The sequence below is a fragment of the Labrus mixtus genome, chromosome 13 (assembly GCF_963584025.1).
Source record: "Labrus mixtus chromosome 13, fLabMix1.1, whole genome shotgun sequence".
NCBI classification, from domain to species: Eukaryota; Metazoa; Chordata; class Actinopteri; order Labriformes; family Labridae; genus Labrus; species Labrus mixtus.
The window spans coordinates 10,492,137-10,513,022 of NC_083624.1; the positions used below are offsets into that span (position 1 = coordinate 10,492,137).

The 20,886-nt window shown below is 43.2% G+C and overlaps 2 protein-coding genes across 2 annotated transcripts in view; both read left to right on the forward strand.

Moving 5' to 3' along the window:
* The window catches only part of akap11 (A kinase (PRKA) anchor protein 11), a 202,206-nt gene extending 182,331 nt beyond the window's left edge, over positions 1–19,875 (forward strand). Inside the window, exon 13 of the transcript XR_009675567.1 lies at positions 19,864–19,875. The gene's annotated coding sequence lies outside the window, so the exon portion shown is untranslated. The remainder of the gene's footprint in view (positions 1–19,863) is intronic.
* Positions 1–20,886, forward strand: part of kcnh3 (potassium voltage-gated channel, subfamily H (eag-related), member 3) — a 134,144-nt gene that overhangs the window by 52,741 nt on the left and 60,517 nt on the right. The window lies entirely within an intron of this gene.

The following is a 20,886-nucleotide window of genomic DNA, read 5'->3' on the forward strand; positions in this document are numbered from 1 at the left end:
TAATGATCAAAGTAAAGATGGCTTCTGCAGGATTTGTACATCTCAAGACTTATTGTTCTCCAGGTTTGTACCAGGAGCTGATTACCCTCCGAGGTCTCCTTCTCTTCCACAACAATAAACTGGAATATACTCTGAATAAATGAGTTTACATATGATGATATTTTTCTGTTTGAGCTGCAATTGACTAAATCATTATCTGGTGAAAAGAAAAATAGAAAAATGAACAACACCTTCAATACTATAATACAAGTTAAACTTGTCAAACAGTCGATTTTTTACAAGAAGGTAATGCTGGTAAACCCTAAATTGCCATGAGCTTCCAGTGTTGTTGAAACAAGAATTTTTTTAGCCCACACAGGGAGAAGCGATCGTTTCCTTCAGCCTGCACTTCAGAAGATCGAACCTCTACACGGCTCCTCTGTATCGATATATTGATCACCTCACTCCTTTAAGGAGAGAGTGGATATTTAAGGTCGAATTGAACGACACATCTAGTGTGAGACAACTTCCATCGAACATAATCCACTGTTTATCTATTGACTGTCACAACACCGAGGATCTATTCAAGTGCAGTCTTCAATCTGAAGCCCACTTAGTGTCATGCTTACTTTCATTACTTCCAGAGGAGGGAAAACAGTCTCAGGCCTGCAAACCGTCGTAGCACTCAGCAGACTAAAAGAGGAATGTGTGAGCAGTTCTGTTGTCGTCGTTTTACTCCAAAACGTTGAATTTAAAATATTTCTTTGTAAGCCACTAACCCCTGCAGATCAAATGGGTCCTCTTCAGGTGATGAAAAATCTCAAAAATGTTCACCTGCAGAAGCGACTGGTCGAAACGTTGTGATCAATTCAAACTTTTTGTGGCATTTGAGCAAGTGTGCGGGCCTATCTTCTTCCTCTCATGCTCTTCCATACATAAGACATGTGTTGTAGTTTCTAGTCAGGATGTCCAAAGACAAACTGTCTTGTGTTAATGAAGTGCCAGTTTTAGAATAAAAAGCACATGAAATCTGTGGGTTTCGCTGCCCAATTTTTCCTTATTATTCGCAAATCGTCTCCACATTTTTGCTCCCAGAGCTTTGGAGCCACAGAGAGTCTCATACAGGGATGGTATTTGATAATTCAAATGGACAGATGGGCTGTGCGAACTGATCTCCTCCTGTTGAGAGTCATGAGCCAAATCCTCTGTTATCATGTGTTTGTTGTGTGAATTCAGCAGCTCGTGGGGATTGGTCAAACAAACAGTTTAAAACACCAACTTGACTTTAGAGACGTCTGTTACAGTGACCTTTTCTTTAATGAGAATCGAAGACTTTTGGATGTTGCCTCTTTGACGTCATCCATTTATCAACTGGCTTAATGAGGTCATGAGTTTAAGATGATGGCCGTCCCCGTAATGGTTCTCTAGAAGTGACCATATTTGTCAAGAAGGTGGAGCTTGAGAAAAGAACTACCAAAGGCATCTTCAAGTCTAATCACTGCCTGGGCAAAGATCAAGCTTTGATGTGTTAACAACCCAGGCAGCAACCTCTGGCAAAAAAAACTGCAGTTCCCTGAGTGTCCACTTGAGGCTGACTCCAAAAGCCGCAGAAGCCACATACACACCATGTTAAAATTCTTATTTTGACACCAGAATGAAACACGTTTACAGCCCGGTACAAAAAGCGGTTTTGGTCTGAATAGCTCTTATCTTTATCAGTGCACACTGCACGGGAGGTGAATTCTTATTATAACTCATCCCTTTTGATTTTACAAAGGATAAGAGTCATGCATAATTCAAATTACCCAGCTACTGGTGGTCATACTGGTGTACTGCAGTTTGGGTGCTTGCCACCAGCCGAACAGAGGCTTAAAATCTCAAATCTCCTCTACTTTTGGATTGTGCAAGTGATGTTTCAAAACTGCAACAGGAAGTTTGAATGCATAGAAAGTATTGTCTTTTGAGACAGTAAAATAAAAGATCCAATTTTGCATTGAAATTTCAAAAGAGCCATCACCTTGTCTTACATCACCACGCAGCAGTGTTTACAGGCATAAAATAACTTCATATACTAAATTCGATCTTCTCTCTGATGGTGTTGTTTGCTCTTGTAGGTCAATTAAAGACTTCAGTATAATTTTCACAGGAGCTTTAAGTGTGTATGGGCTGTTTGTCCATCAGAGGGATATCACAGAACCTCAATTAAATCTTCACGAGGCGAAAAGAAAAGCTTAAAGGGGATTAAAGATAAAGACAAAACGCTCTGTGGTCGTTCCCCTCCTGGGTAAGGAGAGCTTTGTTGGTGGCACAGCGGGCTGTTATTGAGCCACTTCATTACTGGCACAGTTTGTAAATAACCGAATGAGGAAATGAATGATTTAATAAGTCATACCGCGCCAGCCCATAGGACTTAATCTTTGTCAAAGTGGGGAGAATAAATCACGATTCACGGACAGACTGTGGAAAAATATTCATATTGCAGCCTTCAGCAGACAGCAGCATGATAAATTCTCTATGAATGATGAGCAGGGTGATTTCCATAATGTCCCGCAGGATGCTTCATCACCTGATCATATATATAGGATGACAGGCTGGGTGGGAGATGTTTTATGGTCTATTGGTTTCTATTGCTTGTTGTAAAATCCTTCTTAACATGTGCGGAGAAATCTTAAAGAGGGCAACATCTAGAAAGCTTCCTACAGATCTGCAGCCTGTTGCAGAAGCTGCAAATAAGATCTCTTAAAGGAGTCTTCAGCCTGCAGCTGTGACAGGCAGTGGCGATTCTAGAGTCTACTGGGGCCCCAGGCAAGAAACAATTGGGGGCCCTACAACCCGCATTTGTCACCATCATGTCTGCCATCGTTCCGACGCTTACCCCTCTTCCTCTTTTTTTTTTCCTGTTTCTGATTTCTCTCCTATAGAAGGATAGTTCATCTTCACTTTTCTTGGCTTGACTGTCATTGACAAATTTAGGTTTTCACAGCAATGGGGCACGCGACGCTGAACAACGAGAGTGAGTGCTGTCAGATGGGGCCCCCTTAGAGAGGTTTGCTACTGACATTGCGAAATGTGCACATTTTGGGCCGCTGCTTTGGTTTAGGTTTGTGAGCCCTCAAGGGCCCCCTTCTGGTCTGGGGCCCCAAAGCCATTGCCTGCCTTACCTTTTGACAAGCAGCGCCTCTGGTTCTGTTGGTTACACCGGCTCCACTGCCCAGCGTCTCAGCTCCGTCCCAGCTCCGGAGCACTGAGCATCAATTTACTACGGATCAAGCAGAACAGGAAGTCAGATACCAAAACAACATTAAAACAACTGGTTTACGGGGCCGGTAGCGTTAGTTAGTGCGCCCGCCCCGTGTACGGAGGCCGTTGTCCTCCAAGCGGGCGGCCCAGGTTCCAATCCGACCTGTAGCTCCTTTCCCGCATGTCATTCCCCACTCTCTATCTCTCTGATTTCTGACTTTTTCCAATGTCTGTCTCTGAAATAAGGAATTAAAAGCCTCAAAATAAAACTTAAAAAAAAGACAAAAAGAAACATTCGATTTATTTACAGAATCTAAGACTCAGCTTTGACGGTTGGGAACACTGACCTTATGTGTGTTTGTTTTTGTGATCATACCAATTTTACAACACACATCGTATTATCTCACAGTGTTGAGACCACATTAAGAGACCTGACTGTCCAAATCCAACAACCACAAACACGCACAGCTTCTCCCTCTCACCACAATCGAGATCATTGTGCACCATATTTCGCTGCACTGTGTCTGCATGTGTTTCTACATTTATGAGCTGGCAGGATGTGGCGTGCATGTATGTACTTATGTACTGTGTGTGTGTGTGTGTGTGTGTGTGTGTGTGTGTGTGTGTGTGTGTGAGATATTGGAAACCCTGCCACCTGTTCAGAGCGAGTTTATCCGCAGACAAACATAGTGACGGGCAAATGAACGCTGGCAAAGGGGCGAGACAGAGGGTGAGAGACGGGCGGAGAGAGAGAGGGAGAGAGGAAAAATAAAAGGGCATTTTTTCTGGCATGACTGACAGGATTCTGCTCAGTGTGGAAGTTAAGAGATCACGTTGAAAATATGCATCGTCGCTTTAGTTCTTCAGTCATTCGTTTTTGATTCAAACCCCGGTCTGTCTCGTGTTTTATCTAAACTTTTCCTCCATGTTCAGACGTCTTTCTCGTCCTCTTTAACCTCTTGATTCTCGTCTTTTTGCTTCTCCATCTTTCTTTCCTCTCCTCCTTTTTCCATCATTTATTTCTCCTTTGAGATCTCTCCTTTTCCAATACTGTGTCCTCTTTTTTCACCTTAATTGAATTACCCGTCGTGCATGGATCACGCTGAGCTGCGCACAGTAGCGTGAAACACTAAACCCTTCACTCTCCCTCGCTCGCTCTCCGTCTGTCCTTAAGAGATCAGTTACACCACTGTACTCGTCTCACTTTCTCATTTGCATATTATTCCTTCTTTTTTTTATAGCATTTGATTCCTTTCCCTGGTCTCTCCCCCCCAAAGAGAGATTGAGTGTGAAATGTCTAAAATGAGCTCACAAAAGTCAACATCATTTGGATCTGTCAGGAGAGAGAAAGACGAGGCTCAGCTTGTGTTTTTTACACTGGAAGATTTTCCAAACCATTCTCCTGAAGTGAATACAATCTTAAAAACTCTGTTGGTGTTTTTTAGCTGTTTGTTTGGAGACAAAAGCGGAGAATACGTAAATGAAGTTAACCAAACAGAGATTTAGGCTGTATCAGAAACAGACTGTGTGTTTGGCTCATCATGGACCAGATGTTGGCTCTGATGTTTGGCAAAAACCAAAGAGGACATATCAGTGGTGATTCTGGAGTCTGTTGGGGCTCCAGGAAAAAATTCACAGGGGTCCATCCAACCAGCATTCATCACCATTAATTAATCTGACACCAACAACAACAATGTGAAATGTAAACTTTTAAAATTGTATTTCCAAAGTTAAAGTGAGTAATATTTCATAAATATAAAGAACATGAAACGCTCAGTTTGTAAATTCCGCCACCAGGGGGCTCTCAATCAACACAATTACAAAAGACATCGAGGCTGCCGGGGAATCATGGGAGTGATTATCTCTGAAGTTATTTGTTCTTTTAGAAATAGTTGTTTTCCTTCTAATCTCAGTAAAGCCGTGGAAAATTGCCGATCAGTGGAGGTCTTGACTGGTCTTGTTTTAAAATCCAGAAAGTCCACTCAGTCTGATCGTGCTCCGGCAAGGTATAAAACGATTGTGCCTAATGGGAAAACGCCCTAATGCACTTTCTACCCAGCACAGGACACTTTCATGGAATTTCAGCTAAAAAAAGAAACTTGTTCTGGACCTGCTCAGCTGGGACTGTTACTGAAACCCCAAATGGTTCCTAATGTTCAGCTCTTTGTGTGTGTGTGTGTGACTAAGATGTATTTGTCCTGCGCAGGTTAAGAAATGGACCATATAATGTGAAGTACATGGCCCATTTATCCTTCCACGTTTGGGGGCCTTTAGACCTTCTTCTCTCTTCGTCTTGTCTCTTTTTTTGTCTCGTCATGCTGAAATCTTGATCCTGGCCGACGGGATCCGTCTGTCGGTTTCCACAGTGAAGAATGTCAGCGGCAGTTAACAAAAGGTGCTGCTACCAAAGGCTCCGCCTGATCGGTCATGTCCTCCTGTGACTCACCGAAGACTGTATTGAATTCTTCAAACTTTCCTTTTGGGTAAAGAATGGCAGGCGCTGCACGGTGAACAATGTGTCCCTGAAGGCTCTGACAAATGTTCCTACATGAGAAGCGCTGAACTCAGCCCAACTGAAGACAGATCCAGAGAAAGTGATACTTCTTTTTTTTTGATTAGCTGCCTTTGCATGTCTCTTTGTGAAGCTCAGACATCCCTATATTCAGGTTTGCGATGAGGACGCTGGGAGTCAGCAGCGTGACTCGTCTTCAACCACCACGAACAGCACATGTCACTCCGCTGTTCATCTCCCTCCACTGGCTCCCAGTTGCTGCTCGCATCAAATTTAAAACTCTGCTGCTCGCTTACAAAACAGCTCCTCCTTATCTAAACTCTCTCATCCAGGTCTACACTCCCTCCCGCCAACTACGCTCTGCCACTGAAAGGCGACTGATCACAACAGGACCTTGAGTCTTTAACTACGACAAACACAGATGCATTCAGCTGAAAGTGGCTAGTTAAGCGGGTACCCCTGTCCTCCCATGTCCTTGTTTTTGCTTTATGCAGCCGATTCAGCAAGGATTAATAAGTCTATGAATTTAAGAGGTATTAACAATATGTAAAGGTTAATCATATGGAAATATCAACCGTGTTAGTTGTCTATAGTCTTCACAACAACACATCTACAGAGGGCTGATTTTCACTTCTTCTTTTTAATTGTTTAATAATTTGTTCTCATGCCAATCAAAGCCCTCTGTAATCACTTCAATCACTGCACAAACAAGCTCTCAAAACGCTTGATTTGAAAAAACTAATAATATCTTCAATCCCTGCAAAGGTCTACAAATACATATAAGAATAAATGTTAGCTTGGTAAAGAAAGTCATTGATGACTCCTCCACAACGTGTAGCCTTAATCAGTATCTCCAGTGCAGTGATTGAAAGTAGGCAGACGTTTCCTTTCCTTTGTATCGTTGAGGAAGACATGAACAGAAAGTATTCAGGGAGGTCAGTCAGGGTATTATCGAGTCTCAGGGGAGCACAGTGACACAGAAAACATAATGTGGCATAATGAGCAGTGAAGGACGTCGACTCTGAGAGGTCTAATGGAGGACACGAGGAGGTCGGAGAAAAGGCAGGGAAATGACCAGCATCCTCTTTCACCACCATCTCGGAAGACTGCTATTGTCGAGTGTATTTCGTAGATAAGAAGAGGAACATCGGCAGGTTGTTGGGCGCTCTTTCTTTCTTTTTTTTTTTTAAGATTTCTTTTTTTTGACAATTAAATGGCCGAAGCGAGCGATGACCATAGCTCGACTTTACTGTGCATGTAAACGTACGGCGTGTCACTTCCTTTCTCTACCATCACATCTTAAGTTATCCTGTCTTAGTCGATTATCACTTTACAAAGAATTGTGTTTGCATAGTTTTTAAAGTTACCTCATCAGGTATGCAGTAATCAGGACAGATTTAAAGATAATAAACGTCTGCTCCTGTGTTTCATACTACAGTAGAGTACAGGCTGCACTCTGTCACTGTGTGTCTGTGGGACTCAGCTGCTATTTTATCTGTCTCTCCCTCAGAGGACCACAATCATCCGCAGACACTGATGCAAAGGTCAGAATTTTTTTTTGTGTTCCTTTGCCATACTGTGACCTTTCTTTGAACGTCCACCGACACAGCCAGGAGCTTTAAGGTTTTCCCATCCTAACACCCCCCCCTCAGCCGGTGAATCACAAAACAGATGGGTACAAACCATCAGAGAATTCAACGCCTGCTCGGATTCAACTCAAGATTTCAGAAAAAGTGTTATCTCGAGACGCTTTACAAAAAGAGCATATGGGATAATATGCAGGAAGGATTTCTCCTTTGTATTCCTCTTGTTCCCGTTGTCCACACTTCCTGCTGCCGGGACAAGGCCTCCTGGGCAGCAATGTTGCCATGCATATGGCTTAACTCTGAACAAGCTCAGCCCTGTTTGCATCAGATATGTGACACAGGAGATCTCGGAGCAGACGTCCTTTTAAACTTACATTAAGGGTCCTGATGATGAGTGAAAAACCTGCCAGAACAAGGCTGGACCTGATCAAGGCTGTGTGTGTGTGTGTGTGTGTGTGTGTGTGTGTGTGTGTGTGTGTGTGCGTGTTTCTCTAACACCAGCAGAAAGGTAACAGTGGGTGGATATAACACTTCCTCATTTCATCTCTCTGTGCTGAGGTGATAATCCACGATGGACAGATAAATGAATGCATGGATAGGGAAAAACTTTCACATAGTGATAGTTGCGATAAATACAACACAACAAATACTATTCAATGTGAAAGGTGGAGGGAAGCAGGAGGTACAGCAGATATGATACGATCGAGATATGACAAAATGTTTCAAACTGCATCAGGCCTACATGTGGTCAAGTTAACCGTTTATGATCTGGGCCTTTTTATGTTGATATTGTAATTTATTAAAATGTTTATGTGAGACGCCATGCTGTATGTGGTTCCCTTCAACATTCACATACACACATACCTAGTGTTGTAGTACTTCAAATCGGTCCTGGTCCCAATATCTCTTTTTGAAGGTCTCAGTCTCGTCTCGTAATCAAAAACATAGATAAAATAATTCGATTTTCATGCCCCTTGACCTGGTCACAGCCCCTTAAAGTCTTGGTCTTGGCTCCGTCTCGGAGAACTCTGTTCTTGGGTATGTCTTGGTCTTGGTCTTGGTCTTGGTCTGCCTTGGTCTTGACTCTGTCTCAATCACTAAATGTCTTGGTCTTGTCAACCAACGTCTTGGAGAACTCTGTTCTCTGGTATGTCTTGTTCTTGGTCTTGGTCTTGGTCCTGGTCCTGACTCGGTCTCGCCCTGCCTTGGTCTTGGTCTTGGTCTTGGTCCTGGTCTTGGTCTTGTCTCCGTCTCAGATTGGCTGTCTCGGCCTGCCTTGGTCTTGGTCTTGTCTTGGTCTCAATCCCTAAATTGATCTTGTCTCCGTCTCAGAGCACTCTGGTCTCAGATATGTCTTGGTCTCGGTTAGTGTGGTTTAGCCCACAACATTACACATTTAGACACACACTTGTACACACCCCCACGATTTAAGGCAGACCTTCAGTCTCAGTTTAAAAATCAATTTCAGACGATCACGTTCATTTCAGTTTCTCCTCCCGGCTCTGACACTCACACACAGAAGCTTTCCCTATCTGTATTCTTACATTCCTTTTCTCTCTTCTACTTCCTCCCCTGTCTTCCTCTCTGTGTTGCCCTACCAGCTACTTCCCTAAATGTGTTTTCAATCTGAGAATTAAAGCAGGAAAACACCACGCATCACATGCTCCATGAATCACAGCTCAGCGTCTTCAAACTGGCCCACGGCGCTGCGGCCGCTTATTGCTTCTGATCCAGTTAGCCTGAGGAGAGTGGCTGATAAGGTTGAGGCACACTGCATTATGTTATCTGATGTCTTTGATAGGATCATCAGTGAGGGCTGCTCCATGCAGAAACACAGAACTCCATCAATATTTCAGATGAATCTAAAGAGGATCGGTACAATGACTTTGATGTTTGTTTTATTCAGACGTGATTCTCCTGCTTCAGTCAAAAAAAAAGAAAAGAGATATTGCTTCACAGCCTCTGTCTTCCTTTTTACCTCTTATTGTACTTTTCATTTTACCTCCCGTCGATTTTGGACAAACTCTGATGTGGCTTTGTGGCTTTTTTTCGCTGCAGGCTTTTCCCTCAGCGCCTGAGGAACAGCCAGGCCATGAGGATCATAAAGTGCCGCAGCAGGTTATTGCTCCTTCTATGATGGAGAACTGACCGTGCAGATTGATGTGTGCAAAAGTCGTGTTTAACTTGAGATGAAAGGAAAGACCGATAACTAGAGCTTTACTCTTCCATAACCATTAGTTCGTGCAGGTTTAAGGATATGAAGACAAGAAATGATAAATACCAGTGAAAGCTCTTTATTTCTATTGCTGGATAAACCATCAAAACGCCTTTGATCCCTGCTAATAAAACGATCATTATATAAAGATTTATTGCCATGTGTCATGTATACTCCAGTACATGCATCAAACAAGGAAGTGGACAAAAACCGTCGTATTGGCGCAGCACGGGAACGTTTCATCCTCTGAGTTGCACATCTGGAAGTTGGAAGAGGATCGTTGTTGGCGTCTCAGAAATCTCAATAACATCCACGGTTAACATGATGGACTTAGCCCACGGATGGTTGCCATTGTTGCTTCTTCTTCTTTCTGCTTTTTGGCAGAGTCTATCGCTGGTTAAACCATCAAAACCCCTTTGATCCCTGCCAATAAAACGAGAATATAAAAAGACTTATTTTATTCAAATAATGTGAAATGTTAAGAAATATCTGTCACACACTCCTCCTGGAAATATGAGTAATAAGAGTTTTTCATGAGATTTCTGCAAGTGTCAAAGCCCCATAGAAGCTTAATTACTTCTATATTTAAAAAGAAATCCTCACACTTTTTGATTATACCTATTTGGTTTTCAGATTTGTACAGACTGTGATAGAAGCCTTCAAAACATTGATTTATCTCATCAGGCTTGTTTACAATGTCGCCATCTTTAGTTCGTATTGAATCTTTTAATTTTTAGCTTTGTTCTTTTCTGATTTGCCAGCTAAGGAGTTTACCAGTTTTATCCAATTTGTCATAGTAGTGATATTTAGTTCTTGCCATATTTGCTTCTGCTTGTCTAGTGGTTCGATTGCAATATTCAATTCTTTTTTTTTTGTTGCAAATTGGCTATTTCAGCTCTATTGTCTTCTGCATGCTTTGTTTCCAGTTCATGGATTTCTTGCTCTAATATATTTAAGTGTTGTCTGCTGATTCTTTGTTTATGAGAGCCATAAGATGTGATCTGTCCTCTCAAGAAGGCTTTCAGAGCTTCCCATATGGTACTTGGGGGAGGCAGAGTTGGTGTTGACCTCAAAAAACTCATCAATTTTGTTTTCTATAAAGACAACAAATTCAGGATTGTTAAGGAGGTGTGGTTTAAATCTCCTTCGGTGAGGTCTGGGGCGCTCTAAGTTTTGTCTTACTCTCTGATAAGGTTGCCGCCTTATAATTACATAGTGTTACATTGTGAAGCATTGTTTTGGATATTGGGAACAAACCTATTCCAGAGTAGCTGTTGTGTGCTGCTGAGAAGAATGAAAATTCTCTCTCCAGTGTTCTCCAAGTATTCACCAAGCCCAGATCATGCATACCTTCCCTGACAGCCTTAGCTGCAGTGCTTAGTGGGAGGGGGTTCTTGTTTGTTTTATCCAGTGAGGGGTTATAATATCAAATTATAATCCCCAGCCATAATATATTTTCCATAAGTCTGTGCAGCAGCTAATTGAATGTCTTTAAAAAATAGAGCATCGTCATTATTTGGGCCATAGATATTAATAAGTGTGTGTGGTTCTTGATTTATATGACATTTAAGTATTATCCATCTCTCAGTCGAGTCCTTTTCCTGGCAAAGCACTTTCATTGTTATTTGCTTGTGGCATAATATGGCTAGTTAGGTTTCTGATTGATGTTATACGCAGCCAGCAGCTGAGACCTACCACCAGACCTGGTGAGATAAACAGAAAGAAGTTACGGTTGGACTTGGTGCCTACAGGCAATACTTAAACACTAACTTCTTTTCATGGATACAGTTGCTTTCATAAGCAGCTGTAAATAACATAAACCACATAAAAAGCCTTTAAAACGCCTCAGAAAACACATTAAGAAAAGACGGCGGTTGTTTGACCTCATGCGGTTCGCGTGAGAGAGAAAGGGAGTGATTTATGGCCCAGTCGGCCTCCCATAGAGTATTTAGTTCCAAACATGTTCAATTTAAAGCAGTCAAATTTGTTGGACAGCTTCAGGACCCGCGGCTGTCCTTCAGGACGGATTGGAACAAGAAATCAGCCAGTTGCTATGACAGCGGCATAACGCAGCACCCAGTATGACTGGGGGCGGGACCTCTGGGTTAATGATTGACTTCCTTTTACAGCTTGACTACTTCCTTAATGAGCCATTAAGGTTGTGATTGGGTCGGAGCCAAAGACCATACTGGACGTGGAAAGTGAAGTGTTTGCCGTGCCACTGACTCATGTTCTTATTTTCTCTCATACTGTTATTGCTGTGTAATTGAGCTGGCATGTGCTTTACACACACACACACACACACACACACACACACAATCAGTGACCTGTACACTCACATGCAGACACACACAGTAAACACTCAGTAATAGCCAATGTCTCAGGCCTCTGAGGAAAGAAAGCTTGATTATCAGTTCTATTCCAAGATTCATGATTAAAGAAGTTTGGCAGGACTTGCTGATTAGTATGTGTGTGTGAGAGAGAGTCCTCCCTCTTCAATTCTCTGTGCTTTTCTGGGTCTTTTGAGGTGACTCCCCCCTAACTAGAATCTCTCAATAACTCGGTGCCAGACTGATTTCATGAACAGTGTTTGGTTGATTTGTATTCACAGAGACAAAACTGACACTGTGATAGTTCAGCTTCACCGCAGGTCTCTCTTCTACTAATTGTCGCTCATCCCTTTGTCCTCATCACACAGAGCAAGACAGACGTTGAAACAAAGACAGAGAGGGAGATGGGAGGGGGGGGGGGGTAGTTGGAGAAGTTTTGCAGACTGATGCATTGGAGGTGTTTTTCTCTGCAGGGGTCGTACGGTTCTTTTAACAAAACAAAGACATGATACCTATTAGGTGCTGTCCCTGTTTATTCAACATTCAAAATGCCATACAGGAAATAAGGAGATACTGCATGGTCAGATGCCCTCGGTACAATTTAGGAAACGAATTACAACTCATAAAAACGTAATGCTCCCACATTTGACTTCTGCGACGCGTTGTGTCCCATCGGTAATCAAACTTGCATGTTTCAGTTTAAACAGAACCTGAACACAGTGCAGCAACATTGACGGCAGCAGACGGCCTTCATGCACCTTTAATGTTTCAAGATTTGGATTTTAAAGGTCCAATCAGTAAGATGTGTAGTGAGTGAAATGATAAAGTGACCTTACTATATGATCAGACATTAAGGAAACATGCTATGTTGAAGTGCTGGCTTCTCTGACAACAATACAGCAGCCAGTATGTCCTCCTTCTAACTTTAGATTCTGGTCCTGAATGCTCTGGATTTGTTTGGACCAGAGAAGGTAGGCAGTTTTAGAGCGACCCCCACACGGCCTTTTGGGACGTTCTGACAGCTGATAACATCATAATAATAATTTATTTCCTGTCTGACTGGGATTGGAACCAGGAACCTTCTCGCTGTGATGCAACAGCGCTGACCACCGCACCACCGTGCAGGCCCCCTCTGCAACGCATCAAGAGATATTAAAAATCAAAAGTCAACTTTAAAACTGCATCGAACATCTGTTCATTTGCATCATGCATTGACTGTCGGACATTTGAATGCATGCATGAGCGGAAAAGTTCAGTCTGACCTCAGCACGCCTGTTAGGTAAGACAAACACATGAAGCTGTGTTTTAATGAGCCTCCGCATCAGGAGTCAGGCTCCATTAATCCTGGCTGCAGTGAAGGGAAAGAGAAGTGTCTGAATCTGCAGCTCAGTGAAGCTGAGGCTGCTCATCAGCTGTGGAAGGAGAGGAGGGGGTTAAACACAAAAGCAGATGGAAGCTGTTCTCCAATATATCATTACCACCTTGTTCTTTCAACCATCGCTGTGTCAGTTCAACGTCCACAAAGCCAAATCTATTTGCTGTTTTCTCAGAGCTGGCCGAGGGTGCTCTCCTCTGATTCTGTAATAAACAATTACGTGATTACGTCTTCATTATGTAAACGGCTGAGACAATTTGTTGTTTGTTAATGAACTCTTGGAGAAAAAAAAAGTCGCAAAAACGAGGATTTAAAAATCTTCTGCCGCTAATGAGTGCATTGCAATTAGCTGTGCCGTGTCCACACAATAAACACGCCTTCATTTATCTAATTAAAGATGCAGCTCATTAGAAGAGCCTATTGTTTACATTTATTAACATTAAGCATCAACATTAACAACAATTAATACATGATGAGGGAAAAAGTACCGTAATGTAGTTGTAATCCTCAGCCTTTAAAAGTAAATTGTTAAGATTGGTTACAGGTTTGCAGCGAAAAAATGATAAACAGGTTTAAAAATACAAAGCCATGAATGCATCTTTTTCAAATGCAAACAAGAACAATCACACCAGATTGTATAAAAGTCAGGGTGGCATGTCAGCTCACACTGTACGACTGAATCGTTTCCGACGCCCGACTAGACCTTGCAATTTATATGCTCACACTGCACGACCCGATTGTCGGGCATGGCCGGAGAGCTCACACTGTATGAGTGCAAGCAGGACGGAGTGTTGACAATTGTTAATAAAGTTTCATTTGAAAACTCCAACGGACGGCGGTCGATGAAAGAGGAGGAAGTGGAGGTTGTTGTAGAATAGAGGAAAGTTGATACAATCGTAAATATATGGATACAAGTTTCAGAAAAATGCTGCACTGATGATCTGTACCGCAAACAAACAAAAAAAATGCCGGGTTGTGTCCTGCCGTTGGTCGCTATGACTACAGTCCTCCCTTGTATCTTGTGATAATATTGTAGTCACACTACTTTATTTACTCAATTTATGCCGGACCCTTTTCATGACGTAATCGTCAAGATTTTAAATTCTAAATATTAAACATCTTCTCGTCATCTTTGTACCACTCACACTACAAGATAATCTGAGCAGATAATCGGGTCCAAGCAGCCTTGAGTCGAGAGCGACTCTGCGATTGTCAGGGGGAAGAATCGGAACTCAAATATGCCCGATTATCCTGCAGTGTGAGCCAGGCTTTAAAGGTGACATATCCTCCTCCTCTTCAACCAGTTTAAATAAGTCTCAGAGCTCCCCAAAACATGTGTGTGAAGTGTCATGTTCCTAAATCCACTTTGATCCTGTATTTGATCATGTCTATAAACCCCTCTATTTCAGCCCTGCTCAGAACAGGCTGTTTCTGTGTCTGTACATTTAAATATGTAAATGAGCTGTGTCTGACCATGTCTTTCTTTTTTGGACTGTGGGAGGAAGCAGAGTACCTGTAGAGAACCCACACATGCACTAGGACTCGAACCATGAACTGTCTCGCTCTGAGGCAACAGCACTAATCACTGTACGTGCACCTCCATGCAGCGGTTAACAGAAACCGATGACTATAAAATGGTTAAAGTGAGGAGCTGAAATAGACCCGGTGTTATATTGAGAGGAGGTTAAAAAAGTGTCTTGTTATCTGCAAAAGAGAATCTTTCTCTTTTTACCTTGAACAGGCTGGATGTTTCTACGAATACATGAAATGTTATTTTTCCACATGTGCTCTTAAAAAGAAAAGGTGCTTCATCACAGGTCAGTGTCGGACTTTTCTGGACTAAGTGCCCGCTGAATTTCCAAAAGGACGATGATTTAAGTGATTCTCAGAGAGTCTCTGCTTCAAAAGATCATGACTTACCCGTGGCAGATCTGAATGACCCACTATTCTACTGTAACAGTGTGTGTGTGTGTGTGTGTGTGTGTGTGTGTGTGTGTGTGTGTGTGTGTGTGTGTGTGTGTGTGTGTGTGTGTGTGTGTGTGTGTGTGTGTGTGTGTGTGTGTGTGTGTGTGTGTGTCTGTGTCTGTGTCTGTGTCTCACTATCTTTTATTCCAGCTCCTATCAGTTATGTCGCCTCCATTCAGGTCCACCACTGCAAATTCTCTTGTGTAGATCATTGCCTAATGTACTGTGTGTGTGTGTGTGTGTGTGTGTGTGTGTGTGTGTGTGTGTGTGTGAGAACATGTGAGGGAGTCAGAAACACTGTGTTCTTCTCATCAGGGTCCCGCCCCCCCCTACAGTTGCCAAGGAAACGCGACACAATTGGTACCTGTCGCCTGGCAACATTGCCCGGTATCTTTGGGACACAGAGCTGCTGGCAGAGTGCGCGCAGACACACACACACACACACACACACACACACACACACACAGTTTGCCAGCTGTCACAGCGGACACATTTCTCTGCTCTGCCTCTTTAACTGCAGAGCTCAAAACTCTCAAAGAACATACACACACACACACACACATTTTTAATGTGTGTTGTGTTTTCACGCTGTGGCTGATGCATCTCTTACCCGTCCTTCTAGCACGCTTTTTACACTGGTGATTACATCGTGTTTGGAAGTGCCATAACGCCGCTTATTCACATGTTTAAATGCATAATTTATACGAGGGAAAAAAGAGATTTAGTAAATAGCTTATGTTTCAAATGCTGAATGTATATAAAGATGGATGACGAGTCTCCGCCCCCTCCTGTTGTACAGAAGTGAACCTAACATGTTTCACATTTGGAGTCAGAGTCTGAGCACTTAAGTGGCTGGTGGAGAAGTGGTATTGGAGGTCCCGCCCCCACACCTTTAACTTCCTGACAAATAGGCCAGCTTTCCTCACTTGGAGACGGATTCATGTGTCGGTTTGAAGCAGATACTCCCGGTTGGGGAAAGTTCAACGACCCCTTGTGTTTGTGTCCATTACCTTTCCTCTCACCGACTCTGTTAATCGAGTGCACACAGCGATGCAGGAGCCTCATTTGTCAACAGAGCTGTCAATCATGGAGTTCAACCCCTTTTTTTCGATCATCAAATAACTCATTAAAACTAAACTTCTCAGGTACATGAATCAACAGGATAATAACTTCATCAGACAGGAGAAAAATGTGTTTGACGTGTATTTTGATTTTATAGTTTGACCCATGTACCATCTGTTAATAAAAGGAGGAGGCGGAGCTTATGACCTATACTGCAGCCAAGTTATTAGCTCAGGATTGTATTCCTGACCAGGTGCTTCAAGTGACCCTCTAACTTGATAATTTTCACTATGTTGATGCATTGATTACATAAAAACTTTTTCAGTTACCGCTAAATAAACCTGGAGTTTTTTTTTTTAAATAACTGAACTTTTAGCTCCCCTAGTTGCCGTGCTGAGGTAGCCTGAAGCAAAGCCGTTAGCCTCGCACTGCTCCAGTGGAGCTGCTCAGTGGGAGAGAAGAACAGGAAGCACTGTGGATTCAGTGAGAGCATGACACAGAAAAAAACCACTACTTCAATTCTATAAACGTGTTCCTCTCAAGAGTGCACGTCTCTGAAATCGAAAGAGTATGCCGCATGAGTGTTCATGCAAACGCTGGTGATCAACTCGTTCATGACTCAACTTTTATTTCAAGATCATTTAAAGTGAAACCCATTTACAGCTGAACTTCTAAGTAAACAAACTGAAGCAGCCACTTCTGGTTAAGATGGGCTAACTGGGGCTAACGAGAGCTGGTTCCTGCAGCTAGACTGTCCCCTCCAAAGAACCCCTATAATAATGCCCACACACACACACACACACACACACACATATTCACACGTTCACATACTGTTCTCTGCTCGAGGGAGACGCTTATGACAGCAGTATATTTAGTTTTCTATTTTTGCTCCAGTGTGTCACACTCAGGCTGGAGGAGGACGTTGGCGGGTTTCTCCCTCAGAACTGATTGGACTTTGCGTTGATGCGCGTGCGTGTGTGTGTGTGTGCGTTGGTGCGTGTGGGTGTGTGTCTGAACACAGGCAGCCCTCATTCAGGCACAATAGATCTTAATTAACCCGGGTTAACAGGGTAGGCGGATGGGTTCAGTCCTCTGCAGGTGACGCGTGGTAGGAGGTCTGCTCGGCTGGTTGTCGAGGGTAACGGATTGGCCAAAAACACTCAGATCTCAGGGTTCAGTGAAGTGAAGTGGTCTTTGGAGTAAAAGAAGTGATTTGCAAATGAAAAAAAAGCTAGGCGCAGGGTCGCCGGCTCAAGTCCCAGTAAGGACCAAAGTATGGATGTTGTTCTGGTAGCTGGAGGGTGCCAGGTCACTTCTGGAGCACTGCAGAGTTCCCCCTATAGGACAAGGCCCCCGAACCCCCAACATCTCTGGAACGCTCCCTGTGTAGCAGCCCCACTCTGATATCTCTCCGTTAGTGCATGACCACAGGTCCAGTTTGTGCATGTGTGTGCGTTTCAGGCCTATGTGTGTGAGAAGATACTCAATTACAGAGTGTAAACCAGAATGTCCTCCTCTGGGGTTAATCTTATTTTTAAGAAAAACCTTAACATTGATATTTTTACATATTCATATTAACAAAATGGATCACCTGAGACTGGGGAGTGCAGAATCCTTCCCCTGGCCATTAGCACCTACACACACACACACACACACACACACACACACACACACACACACACACACACACACACACACACACACTCGCTCGCTCACACTGTCAGCTCCTTTTAACCTGCGTGTTGAACCGTGAGCCCGAGGAAGGGTTCAGCTCGAGGTTAAAGGGTTCAGGGTTCATAAAACACCCACAGATCCCCTTATGTCCCCCCCCACCCCACCCCCCACAGGGTTCAGCTCGAGGTTAAAGGGTTCAGGCCGGTGTCAGCCACCCTAATTGTCCCCTTAGAATAAAACACCCACAGATCCACAGACACACACACACACACACACACACACGCGCGGACACACACACTGACAGATGTGAAGGGGCTGATATGGAGACCCTCATCCCATGGCTGGGTGAACCTGCAGCAGAGCAGAGGATGATGGATTGATTTGAGGTTTCCGTCACCCCAAAAAAACCTTTCTTTAGTCGGTAGGATTTGAAAATTAAATTCACTAATAGACGCTCAAATTTCACGAGTGAACAGAACCAACAGAATCTGTTTCATTTAACGATCATGGACAGAACTTGTGTCAAAGAGGATCGCATGTGTAGAGCTGATTTTTTTTCTCCCAATTAGATCATCTATCAGGCCGATGAAGGAATGAACTATAGTAGCTGGAGGCTAGTTAGCAGCTCAATCTGATGGTGCTGAAATAATAGGATAGCGTGTGTGTGTGTATTATCTAATTTCTAATATTACGACTCAGATGCTAACTTTCAATTACTGTTCTTCAGCCTCTCTTTACTGATACACCCAATACATCCACATTTCACCGCCCCCATTACTGTCAGCTGTTTACGTCGCTGTGCTTCAGCGTTCTCAGTTTTAACTAGTTTGGAGCGCTTTCAGCTCTTAGCATCCTTGATGCAAAAACGCCCTGGTTTTCAGCAGTTTAAAACAAACTTTGTTCTTTTTGTTTGCTCTGGTAAAGCCCATCTTCTATGAAAATCCACTATTGTTAAGAATTTTCAGCATTCAGCACAGTCACCAAATTTTTTTAGCATATGTAACGTTTTCAGAGTTTTCTACACCCACCATCTTGAACGCAAACAACGCCCTCATTGTCAGCTTTTTATGTCGCTGTGCTCACGGTGTTCTCAGTTGAAAACAGTTTTCAGCATTTTTCAGCATCTTCAGCGCCTTTCTTAAGATTTTTTCAGCATTTTCAGCGCTCAGCACTTTCAAAATTATATTCAGCATATTTAGTATTTTCAGTGCAGCTGGCTATTTTCAGCGCTAAGCATCCTCTGTAAAACGCCCATTTACCATTTACCTTAGAAACGATCTCCTTCCTTGTTGGTTTTCGGTGAATTGAAGAGTACTCGTGTCTGACTCATCTTTAGTGGTTGTTCTTGGAGACAAAGGAAAAGAGTCCACGTTGGAAACAACAATGTGTGTCTCCTACAGAAACCTGGAGCACCCTCAGTGTCACGGCCAGGTTGTTCTTTCACAAACCTCTGTTCTGTCTTATCTGAACGCTGACAGAGTGGACACGGGCTTTCTGCTTCACTGCAGAGACGAGGAATAAAATAAAGGAACAAAACAAATCAGTGAAGTCAAGCCAAGCAATTTCTGTCTCTCTGGATTGGAGCAGCCTGTCTTTGTGTTTGGTTTCTTTTTCCACACTTCCTCTCTCTCTCTCCCTTGTTTCTTTTTTTCTAGCCTCCTCATCTGCACTTCTGTGTTTCGTCCTTTCTCACTTTCTCACACAAGCTCTCTACACACCGCTCCCTGTCCCATCTCGATCCCAGCATGCACTCTGGCACAAACTCAGTCCGTCTCCCAGGATGTAAAATGTCCATAAATGGGGTTTTTTTCAGGCCCCATACAATCAAATACTGATGCAAAAGTGACCCTGTAGTATCTGCATGAGACTCTAAAAGTAACTGCACCTGTTGTCCAGCAGGTGGAAGGTCAGGTAACCTTGTTGAGAGAGAGATAGAGTGGGCTTTAAGTGTCGGTCCAGACAGATGCACAAGTATACTGTAAATCTGGCATTCAAGTTGCTGAAGTTAAGCAAGTAGTTGTTGTGCCTCAAAATGACCTACAGTAACAGAACTCAACAACAGAGCGACAACACATTGCTGCCTAAATAGAACAGGATGTCACACATCCACTAAACGTCCCCCTCACCCCACTTTCCTCAGGACGGAGGTACAGGGCATTTAAGTGCAGAAAGGTTTGCTTTGGGAGGAGCCTGATCCCTGCTGTTATAGCTGCCCTGAACAAAAGGCCTCGCTGAACAGGCCAGAGTGGGAACTTGTGATTGTTGATAACACCCACTGTGTTTGGTGTATGTACTGTTCTTTGGTTGTTATTGTCTGTTGGGCAGAAGGGGGCCAATGGGGACGATAAAGTCTAAAGTCTTAAAGCACTCGAAACTGCTCCTAATCACAAGCTGCCTCAGACATCGGGATGAGATGCAGGACACAGTGACGACCAAAAATATGTAGAATCAATTTGCTTTTTCTCAATCTATCTCTTCTCCTTTGTCATTCAGCAAAGCTATCTAAAAACAGTTGATCCTTGTGTTTGTTAGTTAAAGTTTTTAACAGGAGCTGATTTAATGCTGTAAAAAAACACCAACTTAAGGAGCTTCACACGAAGAATCATTGTTTCTTTGATACTTCTCTGCAGCAGACACGGGACACTTGGGGGTCTGCCGGCTGCAGCTAGGTGTTTTTCTTGGTGCTCATCTGGCTTTAAGGTTAGGAATCCTGCAGTTTTTGTTGTGCACAAAGTTTACCAGGAGCCTAATTCAATTTTTTCTAAACAAACCCTGTGATTACAAATGCTCAGAACAATGAATCAAAACAGTTTATGAATGACAGTCAGTGTCCTCATCTGTGTCCTATATGCTCCTCATGTATTACCAGCTGAGCCTTGAGCTCAGATCAGCCTGACCTTTCTCCTGCACAATTCAGGACCTTTGTGTTTCCAATCCTGCGCTGATCC